General features: G+C 43.7%; 1 protein-coding gene and 1 pseudogene across 2 annotated transcripts in view; both read left to right on the top strand.

Moving 5' to 3' along the window:
• Positions 1-19,620, top strand: part of Tmem108 (transmembrane protein 108) — a 267,058-nt gene that overhangs the window by 62,188 nt on the left and 185,250 nt on the right. The window lies entirely within an intron of this gene.
• LOC127184221 (60S ribosomal protein L17-like) lies at positions 15,209-15,758 on the top strand (annotated as a pseudogene).

Genomic DNA, 19,620 nt, shown 5'->3' with positions numbered 1-19,620 from the left:
TAATTCTAATTAGACTCTGGGGGTGGGGGGGGGGAACCCAGATTTAAAATAGATGGAAACTTAAAATAATGCAAGTCACTAGGAAAGACTACTTAGTCTGAAGATATTTGGTATTTATGTAAACATGGTAGCGTATGTCTTCCGTTTAGCTCATGAAGCAAAGGTGGTAATTAAAGGGGTTTTTAATTAATGAATTATCCTGTAATTATCCCATTCAGACTCCTAGGGAAGGAAAAGCACAACTGGCCAAACTGAGCTACTGGTAGGAAGCCTCGGAGGATCTTCTAACTGGGGGCTTTTACTGTCAGGCGCCATCTCACTGGGTGGCAGTTTCGGGGAGGGCTGCTTTTGGGCTTGTGTGGGGATGATAAGTGGCTGTTAGCAGAAGGTGGATGCGCTCTTGGTGTCTCCGGGATGAGTCAGTTTCTAGCGCTGAGGTGGGAGGTGATAGCTCTCTCTTGCCTCGCAGAGTGGATGCTCTTATCCCTCCTGCAGGAGGTACATGAGCTCTGGGGTGCAGGCCCAGGTGATGAGTGGCCTAGCTGTGTGTTAATGGGGTTTGCACAACAAAGGCTTCCAGTGTTTTAGTTTCACAATCTTCAGTGGAGTTTTCTTTTTATCATGAGGTTTTACTTGTACATACGAACTATGTGTGAATTTTTTATCGCTTGCCATGTATTTGATTCATTTCCAGATGTTCAGAGGGCACTTAAGGTGGTTTCCTCTGTAGAAGACGAATAGAGATGGGACTGGTGTGGCCCATCATTGTTTCTTTTTGTGTGTGTTTTTGCAGCACTAGGAATTGAACCTAGGATCTGGTATGTCTAAGCAAATCCTCTACCAGGAAGCTATATATCCAGCTATTAAAAACAACAACAGTGGTGGCACATACCTTTAATCCCAGCACTTGGGAGGCAGAGGCAGGCAGATCTCCGTGAGTTTGAGCTCAGCCTGGACTACAGATCGAGTTCCAGGACAGTTGTATAGGCTGGCCTCGAACTCCTCTTTTAGACCACTTTTCTCAAACCCTCCCACTTTAGCTTTTCCAGTAGATAACAGACCTGTGAGATAAGGCTCAGCCTTTAATATATTTTTTGTTGGTTGGTTGGTTTTGATTGGAAGAATGGATTGTGTAAAAGAAAACTGACAAGTATATTTATTGTCAAGTATTTGCATTCTAGCATTGCAAACATTCGTAAGGGGTCAGGAGTCACTTGTTATTATTTGGGGCCAAAGTCAATTTCTGTGGTCTGGGACAGCAGCGCCATTGCAACTTTAGAATTACTAAGAGCTGGCAGGCTGATACTAGTCCACGAATTGGAGGCACATTTGTTGCTGCCTGCCAAACTTTTATTTACCGAAAGAGTGCCGTCCAATAAGAACAACTGTCCCTGGGCTCTGCAGACTTGCATGATTCTGACAAAGATGTCAAAACACACACATTGATTGTAGTCTCTTAAAGAATGGTTGTCTTATCTAGAGCCCCTAAAACCCTAGAACAGCGCTGTCAAAAATGTAACAAGAACCGCAAATGAGCCCGAAAGAGTCCATTTCTCAACTTTAATTCAGCTTTAACTAGGACTCGGTTTCATGACATTTAACACGAAACATAACTCTGTCATCACACAGAGGAGTGACTAAATCCAGTCAGGAGAAGCTCTCTGGCCTCCTCCAAACTCCCACTGCTTAGACTGGGCAACCCGAGTCTGCTACAGGGAGGCTCCTGCTTTCTACGTGTAGATCTGTGGAGTTTATACCCTTAAGAGGAAATTCCCATCAAGCTAAGCTAGAACAGGCCTGTCAGAACAGAGCTATCTGCTGAGTGGCACCAGCTATCTCCGCCCTTGTGCCTGAGTACAGCCTGGTTCCCTCATTGTCTTCGCTACAGATAAAAGTGTGCCAGCCCCCTCTTGCCTCCTTTCCACTACCTCAGTGTGCTTCCTGGCTAGGTGACGCCTTTATCCTCCCCACTGTCCCGATTCCTACATCTGGTGGTCATTTCTCTCTCACCGGAGGGCGGCAGTCAAACATTCGGATCTCAGTCTGGTGCCTAATTGAAGTCACGTCTTTCACAGTCAGTGTGTTGATTTGGGTAGATTTAACGGAGACTGTTTGCCTCGTCTACCCCTTGCCTTGAGTTTGTGTGGTGTGTAGGCATACGGACCTTGCTTTGGATAGGTCAGAGTTATTCAAAAGTCAGTCTGTGGCCAGACTCTCTGAAGCTTAAAGAACGTCACTGGTCACTAGACAGGAGGAATTACAAAGTGCTTCCTTCTGTTGGGTGGGTAAGTACTGACTTAACCCACAGCCTTGACAGAAGCTTTGACATGCATTTTGCTTGGCTGCCACCCATTTGTATAGAATATAGCAGTGACTCTGTTCTTCAATAGGTTACAGAAGATAGAAGCATGTCATTTCCTGTTGGGTGACAGCCACTTGCCAGGGACAGCATCCACCAAGCACTAATAAAATTCATCTTCTGTGTCTTAGAATATCTCAAGTGAAAAACCTCCAGCAGAGCTTCTTTGAGTCCGGAGAGCAAAGGCCTTGGCCTAGGGGTGGACTCTTGTCCGAGACAATAACCAGTCCTCCCTTGGCAAGGAAGCGAGCTTGGGAAGCAGGAGATAAGCCTGGGGCCTGTCGGGCCGTTTTAGGTTAATCAGAAAAGGAATGCATGTTGCACCCAGTTCTCATTGCCGTCAGAAGGCTGGGGTTGGTGGGATGTGGGTCAGAGATAGCCTGAAAGCCTTAGAAGCAGCCCCAAGTCCACCCACCACAAGAGGCAAGCATGACAGCAGGAAAGCTGCCGAGTTGTTCCAGGCCTCACTTCTCACCAGTTAAATAAGGGCTGGATGGCCCTGAGGTCTTTGGGTCACATCACATGAAGGCTTGCAAAGCCCTGAATGAGTCTGAACAGGAGAGTGGTATTCAGAGGCGTCACTGATCCTTTTTTCTCTCTGTACAACATTCATTTTGTCTGCTTGATTCATGAGGCCAGATCTTTAAAACCTGTACATTTCCCTGGACCTTTCTCTCCTTAAGTGGTCAGTAATTCAGCTCAGGTATTTCTACAGGGTAAAGGCCTCCAGTAGCCTCCGAAGGGAAACAAGTTGGTTCTTTTCCAACTTTAAGATCCCTGATATCAAGCCATGGATAGTGGTTCAGGCATATAGTCCGAGCACATGAGAGGCTGTGGCAGGAGGATCTCCATGAGTTCCAAGTCAGCCAGGACTACAGACTGAGAACCTGTCCCAAGAAAGAATGAAAGGGGCTGGAGAGATGGCTCAGCGGTTAAGAGCACTGACTGCGCTTCCAGAGGTCATGAGTTCAATTCCCAGCAACCACATGATTGCTATAATGTAATCTGATGCCCACCTCTGGCCTGTAGATGTACATGCAGATAGATCACTGTATACATAATAATAAATAAATAAATCTTTTTTTTTAAAAAAATGAATGAAAGAGCTAGAAGAAGGGCAGGAGTGCTATGAAATACTGTGCTCTGACTATGACCTGACTGCTGTACAACTGAACTCAACAGCTGTGGTTACCTACAGCTGGAGTGGGGAGGGGCTCCAGAGGCCCCGCCCCTAGCTGAGGAGGCATTGGTACTGATGGCAGCTGCAAGTGGGAGGGTCACTTTTCTCTAGGCGGGTGGACTACCAGATTCCCAGGTTCACCCATGCCCCAGTGCATGACCCCACATCCCTGTGCATAAGGAGAGCTCTAATTGGACTCAGTGGGTGAATGAATAAATAACATTTTTTTTTTTAAAGAACATGAAGTTGGGAGAGGGAAATAATTGGTGTTCCAGAAGTGAGTTGGAGAGGCAGATAAGGAGTGGCTCGGTAATGTATATTATGTGCATGGCTGAAATTCCCAGAGAATAAAAATTAAAAAGATAAACCAATGGTAGCAAAAGGGAGAAGTTGAAGTTATTGCTGGGGTGAATTGGTAAACTGACTCAGCTACAACTAACAAAGCGAGAGGGGTCCCATAGCTCTTCATGTGGGAGTTTCCAGTGTAGACTGGCACTCTCCGTCAGGTTCTTGCTCATCATTCACATAGAAGTATCGGGGGAAGGGGGTAGCTTTCCTGTGATGGCTTCTTTTATCTGAGATAAACCCTGGGTCTTCATGCTTCCAGCTAAAATCGTGGCTAGGATTCCAAGGGAAAGAAACATGTTGGATATTTTATATACAGTGCCCTGTTTAATTCCATAAGCACCCGGCAAGATAAATAGCCATTATTTCCATTTGAGAGGTGGATAAAATGCTGAGCACTTTGCCTGGGGTCACACAGTTAGGAAATGGGCCAGGGTTTCTATTTCAGCTGTAAAGTCTGGTTACTTTTCACTAACACACAGTAGCAGATGCCAATGTAGAGCCCAGTGGCTTTATTGGATTCCACGGAATCTGAGGACTCCCGATCTCAAACATAGCTGCCAGCACAGGTGGGAATGAAGGGTAAATGCATGACTGAGTAGTCTCATTGAGAAGCAAAGGTTGTCAGCAAAAGCTGACAACCCCAACCATTCTTTGAAACAATTAAAAAACAAAAGTATTTGCAAATAATAGATTCATCCACATGTCCACTAATTGGCATTGTTGGTCAATGGCAGAAGACAGATGAGTCCTAAATTAAATTTAACTTTCTATGATGGCCTTTGCTTCTTTTTGCAGTAAAGCATAGAGCCCTCATCTGGGCTTTTGGGCAACATTGCTATTTAGTGGTTCTGAGTTTCTCGTCTTTTGGGCAGATGAGGGCATATTTGTGCATTCGCTGCCCTCCCTCGACCCATGATAACTCTCTGTCAGCATTATGTAGTGGTGCGTTACCAACACCCCAACGCTCAGGGTCGATCGAGGAGCAACAGTCATGGTTGTTGGGTCCATGGATCTTCTGGTCTGACGAGCGCTCAGTAGAAATAGCTCACCTCTGCTCTACTGGGATCCCCTGGGTTGGCTGAGCAGCCAGTGGCAGGCATGGTGTGCTGCTAACCCACCCCGTGTGTGCAGCCTGCACTGGGAGGGCTACAGTATATCTGCGCTTCCTCGTTATCTCTCTAGAGAAACAGCTTCCGGGTAACCCAGCTCCTTTCTGCACCCCATCCCCCACATGATCCTGGAGGAGGAAAGCCAGGCAAGGGCATTGCCATCTTTTATGACCAAATCAGCCAGCATTTCTCTGCTGTGCTCTGTTAGCTGAGGCCATCACAAAGCCAGTTTGGGTTCGGGAGAGCGGAAGTAGGTCCCGCACCCCGATAGGGGAGTATAGAGTGTCTGGAAAAGCCTTGCCGTAGCTGTTTTGGGACAATACAGACTTGCCACAGGAAGAAACCAGGCTGCAGGCTATATGCTGGAGACCAGATGCCACTCTGGGCCTTTCTCTTCCACCTAAGGGAGCATATTGGCATGCAAATGGATCTTCCTTATTCCACTATAATTTACGCTTTTCAGAAAAAAAGCGAGTCGTCTGCAAAATTTTGGCAGTCTGTTTACCATTGCAACCAAATAGCTTGTGCAGCGCCAGCAGATTAGGTTTTTGAGGTGAGGCTTATGTCAGACTTCTTCATCCTTTGTGACCTGCTTCCGGTTACATGTTTTGGGACTGTGATCAGATTTCCACGTTGTATGCGAGTGGAGGGGGTTGGGATGGATAACCCTGCGCAGGAACCCTTGCACTTAAAACTAAAATGTCAAAACAGCTGCGCCTGAATGCCCCGCGCTCCCCAATTTCTCCCTCCCATGTTTCATCGTACCTGTTACCTCCTCTGTAGAGATGGAATGATTATTTAAGCCCCGTTTCTGAATGTTTACAAAATCAGTGTGTTCTTTCAGGAATCCTGTGTCGCAGAGACACAAACGTTGTGTTTTTTAAAACAAAAGTGTGGTGTCCATGTGAAGCAGTGTTTAAAATTCATGAGCACTACTGGGGAGTCATAAGCAGGGTGCTTAGACACACATCATAGAGGTTCAGAAGCAAGCAACTCTCCGCGATGTCAGACCTCCCCAACCGCTGTGTAAACTATCTCCTTTTTCTCTCTTTTACAGTGTTGCATCTCTTTGATAAGATTCTTATTTTTTTTAATGGAGATTCATATCATACTTTTCAATTCAATTTAAACTTTTCAGACTTGTAAATCAAAGGCAGAGTGCAGGAGGTCTGAGGTCCAGTCTCTGGCACCAGAAACAGAAACAGACAAATAGGAAAACACAAAGTGAATAAACAAATATCAGCAGCCAAAACCCTAAAACATTTCACATAAAAAAAAAAATAGAATTTTTTTTTTCAAAATTTATTGTTAGGTTCTTTATTTTTTGCCGCCATTGACGATGGTGTTTTTGACATGGCTTCCTAAGAGATCCATACTGAATATAAACACACAATTGATTTCTCTATTGTATATATTGCTTTCAAGACAGTTACATTTGCTTAATTTAACTAATAACAAATTGAGCATCCCTAGTCCAAAAATCTAAAGTGGTCCAGCATTGAAAATTTTAAACACTGCTTAATACCACAAGTGGAAAATTCCACACCTGACCCCACAGCACAGCTCATAGCCGGACAGATCTTGTGTGAGGATTGAGCTGTCAAAGTAAAGTGTTAGGCTAGGCAGCTTTGTGTTAATATAACCGATCCCTAAAATAATCTGTTCAGTAAGAGGAAGGCTGTTGTGCTCACAGACATGGAGGTTGAGTCTGTGACCGATGAACGCCGTTGTTTTAGGCGTTCCCCTATGGGGGAAGAAAACTCCTTGACTTCTCGACCAAATGCAAAGAGAGGGGAGAGAGGAAGACATGAATTCTCCCATCTTCAGGGGCACATTCTGAGTCACATAATTCTCCCATTACGTGCCACCTCTTTAGGGTTCTGTTGCCTCCAATAATCCCACAGTCTGAGGAACAAGCCTAGGACAGTTGGGCCTTGGTGGATATTCCTGACCCAAAGTATGTGTGGAGCATAAATGAATTATGTGCTTAGATCTGGTCCCACCCCCAAAAAAATCTCATTATACACATGGAAATATTTGAAAATCTAAGGGTAAAAAAAAGGAAAGAAATACAAAATATTTCTGGTTCCAAATATTTTAGTTAACCTGGATAGCAATTTATCTTTAAGTTCTTCAGTAATTTCTACAAAAGCATACCTGTAAATAATGTTTTATCGGTTCCACGATCGTTTTTATATTTTGTTCCTTTTGCTATCTTTGTATCCTGGCCAGGACTTGCAGGATGTTAAACACATGTTAGTAATGTAAGTACATGATGTCTGATTCATACTTTGTTGTTTTTTGTATGCTTTTTATCAAATTAAGAATATTTTTTTAGTTTATTAGTTTTATAAGTTGCAAAGTAAATGGCTAGGGATCCCAATGATTGGTAGAGGCCTTGCCTGGCATGGGCTTGGGCACCATCAAGAATAAAACAAACTTGTGAATGAATGCTGAATCTGGCCAAACATTTTTCTAGAAGGAATGATTTGATTATGATTTTTCTTCTAATTTGTTATTTCAATAAAATATATTAATTGGTGTCCTAATTATTAAACCTACGTCCCTGTGGTCACCCCAATATGGCCAAATGGCTATAAAGACTAATGATGTACTTAGGATGGTCTCTGCTGTGTAAGATTCACCTGTAACAGACTTTTCTCATCTGTCTCCGTCTTAGTTTGGAATCAGGTGATGTCAAGCATTGGAAGCACTCTTGTTTTTCTCTCTCTCACCTCTATCATATTGAAAGAGTAATGTGAGACTTTTGTTCCATGAGCGTGTTATATAAATTGATTTTTTTTTTTAAATCACTGAACCTAATGATTTATTTGTTGGTAGATTTTTAGGTGTGTGGGGGGTAACAGATGAGACAGGGCATTTCTTTGCATCCTGATGTGGTGGTTTGAATAGGTTTGGCCCCCTTAGACTCATGTGTTTGAATGCTTGGTCCATAGGGAGTGGTACTGTTAGGAGGTGTGGCCTTGTTGGAGTAGGCGTGGCTTTGTTGGAGGAAGTGTGTCACTAGGGGGTGGGCTTTGAGGTCTCAGAGGCTCAAGCCACTTCTCTACCAGCTGCCTGCTGCTGATCCCAGCTGTAGAACTGTCAACTCCTTTGCAGCACTCTGTTTGCCTGTGTGCCACCATTCTTCCTGCTATGACTCTATAAAGGACTAAACCTCTGAAACTGTAAGCAAGCCCCGATCTAATGTTTTCATTTATAAGAGTTGTTGTAGTCATCATATCTCTTCACAGAAATAAAACCCTAAGATACTCAGGTTGGCTTTGAATTTGGGATCTTCCTGTATTGACCTCCCAAGTTCTGGTAAAATGAGCATGAACTATTGTACTGGGCTTTCTTTTGTCTCTCTCTTCAATTAATGATGCCATTTACAGTCTGTTTTCTTAGGGTTTTTGTTTTTGTTTTTGTAGTATTTTGAATGAAAATTGTCACCCGTAGTCTTAGGTATATTCTAGTTATCTTTAGGAAATATGTTCTATTATACTAAATAGAATGCAATCTGTGTGTATACCAGCCTTCTAAATTCCTTCAGGCCATCTTTATAGCTTTGTCAGTCTTCAGAGTTGTTGTATAGCTTGCTAATTATTACATAACGATTTCTTGTATGTCTTATGTTCTTAAAAGTACAGTATTGGGCTAGGAAGATGGCTCAGTGGTTAGGAGCTTATCAGAGCTCTATAAGAGAACCAGAGTTTGGGTCCCCTATCCATGTCAGGTATCCATTATCAAGTGGCTCACAAATGCCTTTAATTCCAGGTCCAGGACTTCCAACATCCCTTCTAGTGTCTGTGGGCATACAACAGTGATGGAGATGGAATTGTGAGATGGAGTTGTCTGTGTGTGGTAATGATAAGTAAATATCTGGTCGCTGCCTTCTGCCTCTGGCCTGGAATTCCTAAAATGCTTTAAATTTTCTGGGTGGAGAGTATCTGGAGCATCCTCTTTTCTTTTGTTGGCCCTTGACCTGGCCGCTGATACAGATCTCCTAAAACCCGCCCACTTCTCGGGTGATGCGGATGACGAGTGCATCTGCCAGACAGCTCTTGAATTCCTTGAAATCTCCTTAGTGATAAGAGTGTATTTTTATCAAATGAGGCAGTGTTTGGTGGGTATCTGGATAGTTTCAAGATCAGAGGTATTCACCAGGAGGACTATAAACTGTGATGAGAAGCTGGGAACTAACAGCCCTGCCTCAGATACCATGGAAGACAGAGGGGCTAGAGCCTGTGTCATGTCCCTGAAGATGATCCATCTTCGCGAATGATCTGAGATGTTTAGTGTGTGCACGGTGGGTGTGGGAAGTCTACTCCACACGAACACACTCCCTTCCCTACCCTATTTATCACTTCCATTTAATGCTTTCTGGCTGTAGCCTTTGTGATGGACGAGCAGATGGTAGGCTATGTGCCTTCCTGAGCTCTGCAGGCTTTGGAGCATTGTGGGAACCCTTAGTTTATAGCTGGTGCTGGGGAAACCTGGGAGGTGGGGCCTGGCATTTGTAGTGGAAACAACTGGTTGATACTGGGTCCTTCCACCTATAGAGTCAGATGGTGACCCCAGGCAGTGGCAGGATTCACTAGAACTGTAAGACACTCAGTTGATAGGTACAGAAAGTCAGAGGATTGTTTAAAATGGAAAACAACCCCTCCCATTGGCTCTTAAGGGCACTGTGGAGGTGGGGGATAAAGTAGTGTGTAGTCCCCTTTACCTTGACACTTTTTGACTTGTATATTTGGATAGCCTCTTTGTGGGTACCTGTGGCTTCATAATTAGACCATTTCAGTGTTCTAGATGTCTCCTGCAACATATTGCTACACTTCCTGTTCAATTCTAAGTTATTTAGTTCTACTTGGTATTTGCTCCTATTTGCATTTATTAAAATTAATATATCTTAATATATTCTATCACCATTGCTTTGAGACAAACTTTTACATAACTCAGGCTGGCCTTGAACTCTCCATGGAGGTAAGCCTGGCTTTGAACTCCTAATCCTCCTATTTCTACCTTTCAAGTGCTGAAATTGCAGCCTTATATCACCATGCTCAGCTCAGTTTATTTCCTTTATTTTTCAGTACTGGGGACTGAACCTAGGTACTGAACATGTTAGGAAAGCACACTACCACTGAGTTATAGTCCCAACTCTATACTATCATTAAAAGTGTGTGTCTGTATATGTGTGTATATACATATGTATATATATGCATTTATACATCATAGATATCATTATTTAAGATTATTTTTTTTTCTGTTATTGCTGTCTTTTGAACTGGTAAATATTTTTCTTCTTCTTCTTCTGATTTTTCCACCTACTTGGTAGATTACACGCTTTGTGCTTTAGAAACTGCCCTTGCTATTTTAACACACACCGTTTCTCAAATAGCCCAGTTCCAGAGTACTGGGAAAAGCTTCTGCCTGCCATGCAGCTGAGGAAAGACAGGCAGACATCCCAGGCTTGGACAAAACTCACTTTATTTGGAACTTGCCAACAGAAATATGTTCCTGCATGGCAACAAGACCATCTGGGTCCCTGTAGTTTGGGTCAGCAGGAGGAGAGTATATATTGCCTATGACCATCCTGGGTAGAATGTATCTTAATGGGTCCTAAGCTGTATCAGAGTCAGGCCCATCTTGGCACCAGGGTCTGGTGGACAGCCTCACATACCATTCTAATGGTTTCATCTCTTTACAATTTGTGGGGAAAGTATAGAGGAAAATCTAACCAGGGTGTTCTGGGCGATTGTGCTGGTGATGCCTCAGTCATGTGAAATTGAACCCCACCCCACCCCCACCTAAAAACATCGCCATTTAATGGCCATGTTATTTGCATGCTCCATAATGCAAAGCCTTATTTTTCCTTCATCTTTGAATAATATCTGCTGGCTTCTACCTATCTGTATACTATGTATGTTACTTCTTCTCATTTTCTGTCTGGATTTTTTTTTTTTTTTTTTTTTTTTTTTTTTGGTAAAGTACATATTTTAGACTTAGACACAAAGATAAAATATGTTCCCATAACACACACAGTTACAATGTAACTTCAATGTGAAATTAGAGGTTAGTATGAAACATTGAGAGCACAGAGAAGAGCAGAGGGGCGTGCACACATGCATGAGACAATGGGAGGCTGTGACTGCATTCGCAGAACATTGGTCAGTCCTGGCGGGCTGGAGTTTAAGGCGTGAGCTGGTGCCAGATGGATCTAGAGAGGTAAGCGAGCTAGTGGATTGTGAAGAACCTTATATACTAAATGAAGGCCTGGGAGAGTTGGGGGGGGCAGCTTTCAAGTGGGAGGAGTTACAAGATTAGGTGCTTTAATTGGGTGTGAAATGTGTGACCTCATGAAGGGCATGGGGCAGTAGTTACTAAGTGAAAGCTGGAGAGCTGACCAAGGAAAAGCAAAAATAATGAAGAGAAAAATCTGAAGTCTCCAAATGCTACTTACAAGGTACAGTGCAACGGATGGAAGGGTATGGCCCTGGGGACACTGTTGGATAATAAGCACAGGAGACGGGGGTGTTTGTTCATATTTGAGGACAGAGAGAAAGTCATCTCTGGTGGAAGAGAACAAATCTAGTTGCTAACAGAAGTTTTGACCTGTCCTCAGAATAAATGGCGGGCTCATTTTATAAGAAGTAGAAGTGCTGCTACTGCTGAGAACTCAGTGACCTTTTCTGGTGTGTAGGCTCTATAGCCGTGGCTTCTAATTTCTGAACTGGAAGCGAGATTGCCACGTCAGGGCACAGAGGACTGAATTTCAGAAGCAAATAGATGTAACTGATGACTAGGTAGCCTGCCTTGAAGTCTAGGGAAGTGATCTAGCACAGGGAATTGAAGTGGAGTGCCACCTTCACTTCCATTTCAAAGTGATTGCTGGGGCGGGGGGCGCGGGTGCTTGCTCTCAGCAGTAGGAGGCAGGACCTCTTATGGGTCTGTTTTTGCCTTAGCAGTGATGTGACAGATGTGACCCTGGGTGTCCAAGAGTGTCTGGTACCACAGGAGAAAAAGGGATAGGAAGACAGTCAGAGGCGCAGAGCAGAGCGGGTGGAGACGGGAGAGGAGGGGAAAAAAAAATGCTTTCATTTAATTAAAAATGTATTTCCGGGGCTTGTGCTTCCTCCCTGCTGTTTCTAGCTAGCAAGATCACTTTCCCTTTGACACTACATTCTGGCCTACAGGCCCAGGGGAGGGCTTTCTGTTAGATGTGTGAGTCACCAGTGTGATTCTGTGGCTGACTGCTCAGTCATTTGCAATAATCCGCAGTGCGCTCTCCTGAAAGCGAGAGGACTGACTGTCTCCTGAGCAGAGTGGCAGCAGCTGTGTCCTCAAGTATAGTAGTCTGTCAACCTGAGCAACAGCTCTTCTTCCTCCTGCTGCCAGCGAGGACCACTCTAGCTGGGAGAGGACATCATTGTAGCTGGGCATCCCTTGGCAGAGGAAAGGGAGATGACCAAGGAGGTTTGAAAAGAAAATAGACCTTGTTCGACCCAGTGTTTTATTTGGGAGCTTGTCCCCTGTCCAAGCCCCTGGGCCTTTTATGCTGTGATGGTGGCTGGTCAGTGGTACCCCACTGTGTGTGGCTTTCATCCACTGTTATTAGGTAGCAGATCAAAGGAGGGATTCAGGAGGGGTGCCAGGCTCCAGTGAATCACATCCTGGCTGAAAGGTAAGATCGGGGCTGTTAAACGGCAGAACTAGGCTTGAAGTTTTTCATGGCTGCGGTTATAAGTCACAGTGATGACGTGAGGTCCCTCCCTGCATTTGCAAGGGAACTCTGTCCATTTTTGTCAGCACCAGCCTCTGGGCGGCATCAGTAAGGCAGAGTTCAAGGTGTCACGTGTGTAAGCACATTGGAGCCCTTTGGGACCTCCTGTCCGTTTGATTACATTAGTCTATTATGCAGGTAAAGACTTGGGAAAGCGCCATGGTCTCCAAGCAGTTGCATGTTGGCGCCAGTTCAAACACAGGTATAATTAGTGGCAAAATCTGAAGCACACTGGTTCAGTATTTTCTCTCACTTCAGAGAACAGATGTGGCTGCCACAGGGGAATAGTCTCGCCCCAGGTGCTCTCCCTTGACGCAGACACGGTGCCTCTGTGCCTGCCCACAAGTTCCCAGCCTTTCATCCCAGAAGTCTATAGTAACACCCCCCCAAGAAGAGACTTGCTCACCAGTGCCTCAGCCCAGCCCGGTCACAGTCTTTATTTTAAACTATATGGTTTTTTCCCCCTTTTAATGCGAGTTAGGGCATTTATCAATGATGTTTTACAGTTACTGCACTTTCTGGCTGGGGGTGTGGCGGTGGCTCAGCGAGTGAAGTGCTTGCTGTGGACGCATGTGGACCTGGGTTCAGGCCTCAGCACTTATGTCAATAGGTGCCTGCGATCCCAGCGCTGGTTAGCAGAGACAGGATTCCTGGCGCTTACTGATCTTAACAAATTAGGGAGCTTCAAGTCCAGTGAGAGGTGTGTCTCAAAACAAATAAATAAATAAATAAAAAGACAAAGAACACTTAAGGAAGATTACATGGACATCAGCCTCTTAAGTGGTTTTGGTTTTCAGCTGTTATGAGGATAGAATTCAATGATGCTATTAAAGATGAACTATACACATTCGCCTTTTTTTTTTTCTTCCAAACATCTCCAGATGAATACACTGGAGATCTAAGCTCACAGGGAGTGTGGATTGAATACATCAACCTATATGATATGGAAGAAGACACATTCAAAAGGTCTATTTCAAAAGATTCAGACTAACGTGCCACCTGTTTCTAACACTCAACAAACCAAAGTGGCATAAGATCCAGTGCTAAATAATGTCCCAGACACTTAAGTACTAACATTTTCGTGTGCAAAGCATGGCTTCTTTCCATAATGAAGGGTTACTACCTTCTTACTGTAAATTCTACTTGTTCAAGAAAGCAACTGCACGTTCTCTCTCTTGGAGACAATGGAATACTCCATGTGCAACAAAGGGTTTGTAGAACACAGGAAACAGTTCAAGCACCAAGGAAACTGGCCACCAAGGGCCTTTACACATTTCTTTGTTCCCTGGTTGGTTTGGCATTTGGGTCATCCTCAGCAATTAGTTAACTTTAAATCACTAGGAAACTAAAAAAGGAACATATGCCTAGATTTCATTTGTTTGTTTGGTTTTTGTTTGTTTGTTTTTGTTTGTTTTTTCGAGACAGGGTTTCTCTGTGTAGCCTTGCCTGTCCTGAACTCACTTTGTAGACCAGGCTGGCCTTGAACTCACAGCGATCCAACTGCCTCTGCCTCCCGAGTGCTGGGATTAAAGGCGTGCGCCACCACGCCCGGCTATTTCTTTCCTTTTATTATCACTTTGTGACATGAAAGATGCTGTAATCCTGCTTACAGGTGAGAAAACAAAGGAGCAAAGAGAGAAGGGCAGCGGCCCAAGGTGGCAGAAGCAGCATTTGCTGTGTAACTCCCGAAGCTCCTGGGCAGACCATAAACCCGCTACAGTGAATGAGGAAAGGAGCCCAGGCTGTGCCCTGCCCTAGGGCCTGTGCTCTCCCCGACCCTGGGCTGCATGCCCTGCCCTCATTGCACCCCCCTACCCTCAGCGCTTCCTTCTGTTTCTCTGATGCTCCAACTCAGGATTCCTCTATACTGGAGAAGGCAGCTCTGGGACTGGCAACCTGCGGGAACCTTCAGAGCCTCCCCTTGCACATCTTTAAAACAAAGCCAGCACGACCAACTGGCTCCCGGTGAGAACATTTTATTCAAGCAAACCCAGTTAGTGACCGGTTCTATATTTTCTCTTCTGCCCTGAGCTTCATCTGCTTTGAGAACAAATGAAGACATTTTAATGTATTCAAGAAATCTTCAACTAAAAGAGTTCTCTACTTAAACACACCGCTCCCTCTCTCTCTCCCTCTCTCTCCCTCTCTCATCTGAATGTTTAAACCAGGAGAGTTCTCAACCTTTCTAATGTTGCAACCCTTGATACGGTTCCTCCTGTTGTGACGACTCCCAAACAGAAAATTATTTCATTGCTATGATATAATTATAATTTTGCTACTGTTATGGGATCATAATGTAAGTATCTGATATGTGACCCCTGTGAAAAAGACATTCAGCAGTCCCAGGGGTTGCATCCCACAGGTTGAGAAGCTCTGGCTTAAAACTAAATCTGGCGCTTCCTGTCAACGGCCAGAGGTGACCTGTGAAGATGGTTCGCTACTCACTTGACCCAGGAAACCCTCCAAAATCATGCAAATCAAGAGGTTCAAATCTTCGCGTTCACTTTAAGAACACCCAGGAAACTGCCCAGGCTATCAAGGGTGTGCATATCCGAAAAGCCGCTAAGTATCTGAAAGATGTCACTTTAAAGAAGCAATGTGTGCGGTTCTGGCTGTATAATGTTGGCGTCAGGAGGTGAGCCTAGGCCAGACAGTGGGGCTGGACTCAGGGTCGGTGGCCAAAAAAGGGTGCTGAGTTTTTGCTGCACATGCTGAAAAATGCAGAGAGTAGTGCTGAGCTTAAGGGTTTACATGTAGATTCCCTGCTCATTGAACATATCCAGGTGAACAAGGCGCCTATGATGCACTGACAAATTTGCAGAGCCCTTGGCTGGATTAACCTGCACATGAGCTCCCCTGCCACATTGAGATGATCCTCACTGAAAAGAAGCAAGCAGATTGTTCCAAAGCCAGAGCAGGAGGTGGCGCAGAAGAAAAAGATATCCCCAGAAGAAACAAAGACTGATGGCACGGGAATAAATTCAGCATAAAATAAATGCAGATAAAAGTAAAAAAAAAAAAAAAAAGAATCTGGTGGTTCTACTGGCCTAAAGTTGGTGATACTGCCGAGTGCTTCATACTTCAGTGCATATACTGATAGAAGTAAGATATATTTTCACAAGTTAATGTCATATGTATCTCCCAGTTGTGTTTCCTGAGAACGATGATCAAGTATAGTGCCCAAACTTTGATTTTTTTTAAAATATCATTTTCTAACAAAACAAATAGAGTGCCTGTAGAAGTTGCTGGCTTTACGGCAAGGAAAATACAAGCTGAGTCGAAAGTGCTGTGTAGTACCAGAAGTGAGAAAATGTTCAGAGGGAGAAGAAAAGTAGGGAGGGAGAGGAGAGAAAGCACCAACAGAGACCTCAAAAGGGCACAGAAGCTCTTCTGAAAGAGTCCCCAGCTATGGACATTGCTGCAAATTTAGCAACAAAGTTCATATAGTGGATAATAACACAAGAGAATAAAACAAATATCCATGAGACCATACCACTGAAAAAGTGAAGAGGGAGGAGAGACAGTTTTGTTTTGTTTTTTAAGAGAATTGCACTTCTTTTTAAAAATTGATTTATTTTTATGTATATGGGTGTTTTGTGTGTATATGCCTCATGCACACAGAGGCCAGAAGAAATGTGTCAGGCCTCCTGGAACTGGAATTATAGACAGATGTGAGACACTGTGTGGGCGCTAGGAATCAAACCTCGGTCCTGGGATTGCAGCCAGTGTTAGTAACCACTGAGCCATTTCCCCATCCCCAGAGTTGCATTTCTTAAGTGTAGTCGTGATAGGCAAGGAACAGATAGGGGAATGGAAAAGCCCCTGGGAAGAATACTGAAAGAAGACAAACCTCTGAGAAATGGTGTGTCTCTGGAGACTCAAGTTATCTCCCCCAAAGGAGTTTTATTGTAATGGTCATAACATGCTGGAAAGTATGGCATGTCTCCCATCAGGAAGTAAAACTGAAGCCCCACCCACTTTTTTAGGGTTAGAGCTTGAAGACATGACCTCAACCATGTGACCAGGGTGATGCACCATCAGTTGTTAGTGATGCAACTAGAATGTGCACCCTGATAGGGCCTGACAAGAATGGTCCCTCACCGCTAGTGTATTCTTGCAAAGTGCCACAACCATAAAGTAAGATGCCTGATGAGCTTTTCCAAAGTACCAAGGTCATGAAAGAAGCTGGAGAAACTTTTATGGTTGAAGGAGACCCGAAGACCTAAGAACTAAATGTAACAAGCTATCTTGAACTGGACCCAGGAACAGAAAAGGGAACACTAGTGGAAAACATGGGGGAGTTTGAATAAAATTTGTAATTTACTTAATAACATCATCTTGATGTTAATTTATGGGTCTCCCTAACTGTACTGTGGCTATGTAAATTTTTAGCAGGACCAGGCTGGCCTTGATCTCACAGAGATCCACCTGCCTGCCCCTGATTCCCTGAGTGCTGGGATTAAAGGCATGCGCTACCATGCCCAGCTTGCCCATGCTTTCTTAAAGTCTGTTCAAAGGCTTTGAAAGTTAAGGTTACAAGAGCCATGGCTGTGGCATGTTTGAGTTGCTGTCAATTGTTCTCCCAGCTTAGAAGACCAACCTCTGAGGCAGTGATTAAATCGCGCTGTGGATGCATGTTGCCTGCAAAGTCTGCAGCTATTATTGCTCTTTTCAGGAAACATTGTAAGCAGTAAATAAAGTGTATAATAGCAATTTGTCTTGAGACAGTAGGGAAATACACAGGATGGGTTAGGAGCCAAAGCATCTGGTTTTGCTGTGTTGGCTTTGTTTCTAGGCACATTAATTTTTTAAAGAAGTTACCTTCCATGAAGATACTCCTTGCATGATATCATTATTATATTTTAAATTGATGATGCTAACACCGGAGAAAGTTTGAGGTTTTCTCTAAGTGTCTTCTGTGCATTCAAAATATAAAAATTTGGTCTTTGCATGATTCTAGTATAGGTTTTCTCAAATGGCATTCCTGATGGAAATCATCAACAGGCATCTGAACTTTCAAATATGTTGGGAACACACACACACACACACACACACACACACACACACGATATATATAATATATATCATGTGCTTATAAGAGAAGAAAGTATCCAAATCAAACTATACTCCCTAGTTGCTGTTACAGAGAGGACTGTCTACCACATGTTGGCACCTTTTTAAAAACTATTTTTATTATATTTGGGTTTCTTATTATCTCTTTCTCCCTTCCACCACCCCAACACTAGGTAGGAGAGAAAGAAGGTTAGCAGGGAGACAGGGAGTAGTTCTCCTTAGCTACTTCCTGCTGGTTTGGTCATTGGGTTCCCTGGGGGACAAGTCCAATCTTCACTTCAGGACGTCTCTTACGTCTTCTCATCAAACTGTATCAACAGCAGCCAGGAGCAGCAGGGCAGAGCAGCAGAGTCCTCCTTCCTCAGAGGCCCCTGTCTCTCTCTCTCTCTCTCTCTCTCTCTCTCTCTCTCTCTCTCTCTCTCTCTCTCTCTCTCTCTCTCTCTGGGCTCTGGTATTTATTCCCTCTCCAGAGACATCAGGATTAAACTATCTGCAGCTGGCAAAGAGCCCTTCTCAGAGCCTGCATGAGGCAAATAGTTTGCTGATGTAGATAATCTGAAGGAACCCTGTATCCCACACATAGGATTAAAACAAAAACATGTTTACATAACATAACTTGAGGGGTTTTTTGTTTGGTTGGTTTTTTTGTTTTGTTTTGTTTGGTTTGGTTTTGGTTTGGTTTTTTGGTTTTTTTAAGACAGGGTTTCTCTGTGTAGTCTTGGATGTCCTGGACTCGCTTTGTAGACCAGGTTGGCCTCGAACTCACAGCAATTTGCCTGCTTCTGCCTCCTGAGTGCTGGGATTAAAGGTGTGTGCCACCATGCCCAGCATAACTTGAGTTTTTAAGGACACCAAAATTTCCACTACATTTAGGAGCTTGGATTTGGAGCTTTACTAAACATACAAAACCTTCCAGGTCTTCAAAGAACCTATTCACATTTGCTTATTTCCATAGGCTTTGCCTAAGCCATAACCAGCAAGTAAAAGTTGAATGCACTTACTGTATAAACAATGTGTTTTGATAGATGAATATAATGTTAATCAAGGCAATTAGCATATCTGTCACATCATCTACTTACCATATTGTATATAAGTATATTTAGGATACTTCAGGTCTGCAAAAGTAAATTTTAAGTCTATGATACATTGTTACCAGTTGTAATAGTTCATCTTAATTGTTAACTTGACTGAACTTGAAATGACCTAGGAGGCATCTCTGGGTGTGTCTGTGAAGGCATTTCTAGAAACGTTTCAAACTGAAGAGGGAACACCCATCCTAAACGTGGGTGAATCTAGACTGAAAGGCGTAGAGGGATGTAAGCTGAGCACAGACGTTTATTTCTTTCTTCTTTCTGACTATAGACACAGTATAACCAACCACCTCAAGCTCCCACCCCTGCGCCTTCCCTGTCACGGTGGACTGTGTCCCCTCGAAACTGTGAGCCAGAATTAATCCTTCCTTTTAACTGCTCCAATTAGGTACTTTATCACAACAGCGAGTCAAATATCTAAAGCATTAACAGTAGTTACCACACTGAACATTTGATCCTCAGAATGTATTCATCTTCTAATGGAACTGCTTTATCCAATTCTCCATTTTCTCCATGGCAACCCCTGGCAACCACTATTCTATTCTGTGTCTGAGTTCATCTTCCTTAAAGTCCACAAAATATATAGTATTTACCAACTAGTAGAACAGTAGTTAATCTTTCTGTGTGTGCCTTATTTCAGTTGATATAGCATCAGATTCTCCTGTGTTGCCACAGAG

This window comes from Acomys russatus, chromosome 32, assembly GCF_903995435.1.
Source record: "Acomys russatus chromosome 32, mAcoRus1.1, whole genome shotgun sequence".
Classification (NCBI taxonomy): domain Eukaryota; kingdom Metazoa; phylum Chordata; class Mammalia; order Rodentia; family Muridae; genus Acomys; species Acomys russatus.
This window is presented reverse-complemented; position numbering and strand designations above follow the sequence as displayed.